This window comes from Zootoca vivipara, chromosome 8 (genome assembly GCF_965207765.1).
Source record: "Zootoca vivipara chromosome 8, rZooViv2.hap1.1, whole genome shotgun sequence".
Classification (NCBI taxonomy): domain Eukaryota; kingdom Metazoa; phylum Chordata; class Lepidosauria; order Squamata; family Lacertidae; genus Zootoca; species Zootoca vivipara.
The window spans coordinates 62,968,972-62,974,087 of NC_142591.1; the positions used below are offsets into that span (position 1 = coordinate 62,968,972).

Genomic DNA, 5,116 nt, shown 5'->3' on the forward strand with positions numbered 1-5,116 from the left:
AGAGGGAACATATGTGTCAGCTCATGATATAAAAGTGCTAAAGGTCAGACTGTTCCTAAACATATGCATAAAAGGTAAAGGGACCCCTCTGACCATTAGGTCCAGTCATGACCGACTCTGGGGTTGCGTGCTCATCTCGCATTATTGGCCGAGGGAGTCGGCGTATAGCTTTCCAGGTCATGTGGCCAGCATGACAAAGCCGCTTCTGGCAAACCAGAGCAGCACGTGGAAACGCCGTTTACCTTCCCGCTGTAGCGGTTCCTATTTATCTACTTGCCTTTTGACGTGCTTTCGAACTGCTAGGTTGGCAGGAGCTGGGACCAAGCAACGGGAGCTCACCCCATCACAGGGATTCGAACCGCCGACCTTCTGATCAGCAAGCCTTAGGCTCAGTGGTTTAACCACAGCACCACCTGGGTCCCAAAAAACATATGCATATTCTTGCTAATAAAAAGAGCCTCTCCCGAGCTAGCAATCAGCTTGCTTATGCACAGCTCACCTGCATCATCAACACCTCTCCCGTCTCCTTCACTTCATCTAGGAAAGGAACTGAAAATAAAACTGCTGGTGTCATAATGTCATTATATGCTCTCTCCCTGCGGCCTGCAGTGGTAACAAGATGGCCAAACGAACCAAGAAGGTTGGGATTGTGGGTAAATATGGTACCCGATACGGAGCTTCCCTGAGGAAAATGGTGAAGAAGATTGAAATTAGCCAGCATGCTAAATATACCGGTACTTGCTCCTTCTGTGGCAAGACCAAAATGAAGAGGAAAGCTGTGGGTATCTGGCACTGTGGCTCTTGTATGAAAACAGTAGCTGGTGGCGCTTGGACATACAACACCACTTCAGCGGTGACGGTGAAATCTGCCATTAGAAGACTGAAGGAGTTAAAAGACCAGTAGAAGCATATTTTTGTTCCACTGTTAGTCTTCCTCTGCAGTTCATGTCTTTATTGTCAATTAAAGGCGGCTGTGAACATTGAACCCTGTTGGGTGTTTTGTGCAAGAACAGTCCCATCAGGCAGCGTACCTTTTTGATCTTGCATTTTCCCTTTCTGCACATAATCTCAGTTGGTTTATGTAAGAGTAGCAATAATGTGCTATACATGTGGATTCCAAATCAGGTCAAGTTAAAATAGAATGTAGACATATTTGCCAAACAGTAACAGCCCAATAAAAGTATAATGAAAAAATTAAAGCATGCAAAATGAAAAATAAAATAAAATAATGTCATTATACAAATATGAGGTGTGACCGCGTTTGGAATAGTGTATGAACCCAACAAAGCTGGATGCTGGGAGATTCAGTACAGATAAAAGTAAGTATTTTTCACACAGAATGTATAATAATAATAATAATAATAATAATAATAATAATAATAATAATATATTTATAACCCGCCCATCTGGCTGGGTTTCCCCAGCCACCCTGGGCGGCTCCCAACATAATATTAAAAACACGATAAAACATTAAACAATTCCCTAAACAGGGCTGCCTTCAGATGTCTTCTAAAAGTCAGATACAGTTGTTTATTTCCTTGACATCTGATGGGAGGGCGTTCCACAGGGCGGGTGCCACTACCGAGAAGGCCCTCTGCCTGGTTCCCTGTAACTTCACTTCTCGCAGTGAGGGAACCACCAAAAGGCCCTCAGAGCTAGACCTCAGTGTCTGGGCTAAACGATGGGGGTGGAGACGCTCCTTCAGGTATACTGGGCTGAGGCCGTTTAGGGCACGTAGTTGAGCCATGGCGTTCACACCCACAGGAGGCAGTGGTCGCCACTAACTTGTATGGCTTTAAAAGAGTACTGGAGAAATTCATGATGGCTCTGCTCTGCCTCCACAGCTGGAGGAAGTAATACTCCTGAATACAGTACCAGTTTCAGGAAACTTCAGGAGGGGAGAGTCCTTTGTGTTTATGTCCTACTTGTGGGTTTCCTGCAGGCAACTGGGCGGCCCCTGCTATTTAGAAGTATTAGTGCTCCCAACCATGGAATGTATCTGAACATATTTTAAATTTTCCATGAATTAGCCTGAAATATACTCGGAGTCAAGAGTGACTTTCATGCTCTTTATTCAGCTCATAGTCATCAAGGAGAAGAAGAGAAGAATGGCTCTTTTCCCAAAACCATCTGCTTATATACATTATTTACACAATGGGCCTTGCGTGATTGGCTACTTCAGGGCTACACCTGTGGGCCAATCAGGTTGTGGATTGACTTCTGCCTGCAGCCTGATTGGTTGCTCCTACAGGCCAATCAGGTTGCGGATTCACTTCCACCTGGAGTTGGATTGGGTAGCTCCTGCGGACCAATCAGACTGCTGATTCTGAATCCTATTGTTCTAGGATTCAGCTCAGTACATAACATGTTGTTGTTGTTTAGTCGTTTAGTCGTGTCCGACTCTTCGTGACCCCATGGACCATAGCACGCCAGGCACTCCTGTCTTGCACTGCCTCCCGTAGTTTGGTCAAACTCATGTTCGTAGCTTCGAGAACACTGTCCAACCATCTTGTCCTCTGTCGTCCCCTTCTCCTAGTGCCCTCAATCTTTCCCAATATCAGGGTCTTTTCCAAGGATTCTTCTCTTCTCATGAGGTGGCCAAAGTATTGGAGCCTCAGCTTCACGATCTGTCCTTCCAGGGAGCACTCAGGGCTGATTTCCTTAAGAATTGATAGGTTTGATCTTCTAGCATAACATAGCCCAATCTTATTTTAAATCCATCTGTGCTGGTGGCCGTCACTGCCTCCCCTGGGAGCGAGATTCATAGCTTAACGGATGTACCTTTATATGTCTGTTTTGTAACACAAAAACATTTTAATAGAAACTAGTTTTGAGAAAACAATGAAAAAGAAAGCCTAAGTCCTTTCTTGTACAGTATATATCCTAAATCTTCCAACATACATCTTCATTGGACGGCCACACATTGCAGTAGAAAGAGAGGAGAAAAATTATTCTCTATGGACAATTACTGTACCCAAATTCTAAATGAGTGCCGTTTAGAATGTTATACACTAAACCCTGTCAAGTACTGTGACTGTTCCTTGCTAGGGAACCAATATTAGTGGGAGTCATAATAGCGGGTGGATGAATTGGCTCCAACAGGAGAAGCTTAAGAGGAGCAGGCAGGGCTGTGGTAGTCGAAAGGAAGAACACCATGTGTTCTAAGCAAGCACATCCCGTCTAACTGCTGTAGAGCAGTAGGTGGTATTGTGTGTCCCTATAGCCCAGAGCCTTCCATAACTCTCTCTTGGAACGATTTGATTCCTTACCACCCACAACACAGGCATGCGACTTAATAGCACAAGCTGTCCCTAAACGTATGTGCAATGTGGCTTGCTTGCTGTTGTTGAGAGCACCTTAACAAATGGATTTCTTTTCTTGGAAGCAGCTACATGCTCTCAGTCCTATCATCCTGATGCACTGGGCTTGGATTTCATTTGGCGCCGATATCATTATTCCTCCAGCCCCTTTGCAATGGGGTCGCCTCTTTTGCCTGTTAAAATAGCCCTGCCGCTTATACAACCACATGATAAGAAGCGGGAAATGAAAAGTGGGGGTGTTTTGCTCATCTTGCTGCAACACAGCAAAAGACTTCTACCTGTTTATTTCTGCCTGCCATCCACTTGGACCCAAACCTAGTTGGCCAGTTACCAGGATTTGTAAAAAAACAAATAAAAACAAAACCTTTATCCAATGAGCCTCTTTGATAGGTGCACAGGATACCTTTGGTCTCCTGGGCATTATGCAGTGTGGCTGGACCTACAGAAAGCCTAAGGAGCTTGGTTCTTTCATGCCTCAGGGGCCAATTGGGCTAGAACAGGGGACATTTTTCAGCCTGAGGGCCACATAGCCTTCCGGGGCCACATGTCAACGGTGGGAAGAGCAGGAGGCAAAAGTGGACAGAGTGACAAATATAATTCTTATCTTCATTCTATCGGCTAGATTCTGCACACACTCAGACATTTTGTCCTCTATTCAGAAAAGTAACATGATGAGAGCACAAATATGAATTCCACCCAGGCAACAACACTCAGGGTGCAAAGCCAGACCAGTGAGGCAAAAGACATGGGGTGACTTTTGTGGGTCAGAGGCTTTGTGGGGGCACATCCATGCCCTGGGCCTTAGGTTCCCCACCTCTGGTCTAGAACAGTGGTTCAGATCAACGTCCTTCCTTGCCTGTACCATTCCAGTGCCAAGCTCAATCAGCAAAAGCTCAAAAGGCGGTGCTTTGGGTGGCTGTCAGATTCTCAGTATGGACTGTGAACTTTTCCTCTGTGGGGTGGCATTTCAACAATGTCATTTAAAATTTGCTTTATGTGCCCGTGTTTTGTTTTTGTTTTTAATTGTTATTACCAAGCCCTTGGGAAAACGTGTGCCAGAAATTGAACTGCAGGGTGTGTGTGTGTGTGTGTGTGTGTGTGTGTGTGTGTGTATTTCATGGCTGCCATTGTGAGGGAGGGGGCCAGTCCAGGTGACTCAGGAGAGAAGGCATGTGATGGTGTCTTCACCTGTCTAACTCTTCTTACTGGTCCTCTGTGACATCATCATGCAGCCACATTTGATTGGCTAGGAAGTGTTGTGAAGCTACCCCACACACTGTGTGATCCCTGATTGGGTGGAGTCACCCATGTGATGAATCCTGGAAGGCAGGGTGGGCAGAATCGCCAGGGAACCGAAGCAGCAGCAGCAGCAGCCTGGATCATAATGCTAATTTTATAGGGAAATACATATGCATGCAATCGTAAACATTTTTTCCCGAAGGAAAAAACCCCAAGCCATCACAAAATTGCTGGTTTCTTCTTGTAAGTCACAACTGGAGAACGTTCAGCGCAGTGCTACTAAATAAATGAATATGCATTGTTTACTGTAGTGGTGGGATCCTAGCTTCTGTTGTCACAAGTATGAATATAAGCTAATGGGTACCATTTGTATTTGTTGTTGCCCCCCCCCGCCTGCCTCCAGAGTACCGGTGACAGGAGAAATGTATGCATTAAAAATAAGCGTGATGAAAAGCAGTGCTCTTTATAATTTCAGCCCAGCTGCTGTATTGATGGATACAATCTCTACCACATGCTCCAGGTGGCTTGTAATGCTCGCCTCCCTCCAGAAACCTCTA

The 5,116-nt window shown here is 45.4% G+C and overlaps 1 pseudogene across 1 annotated transcript; it reads left to right on the forward strand.

The window, feature by feature from the left end:
* The first annotated feature begins 593 nt into the window (after positions 1-593).
* Positions 594-1,226, forward strand: LOC118090326 (large ribosomal subunit protein eL43 pseudogene; annotated as a pseudogene). Its single transcript, XR_015951241.1, has one exon. The product of XR_015951241.1 is annotated as a large ribosomal subunit protein eL43 pseudogene (transcript).
* The last annotated feature ends 3,890 nt before the right edge of the window (positions 1,227-5,116 follow it).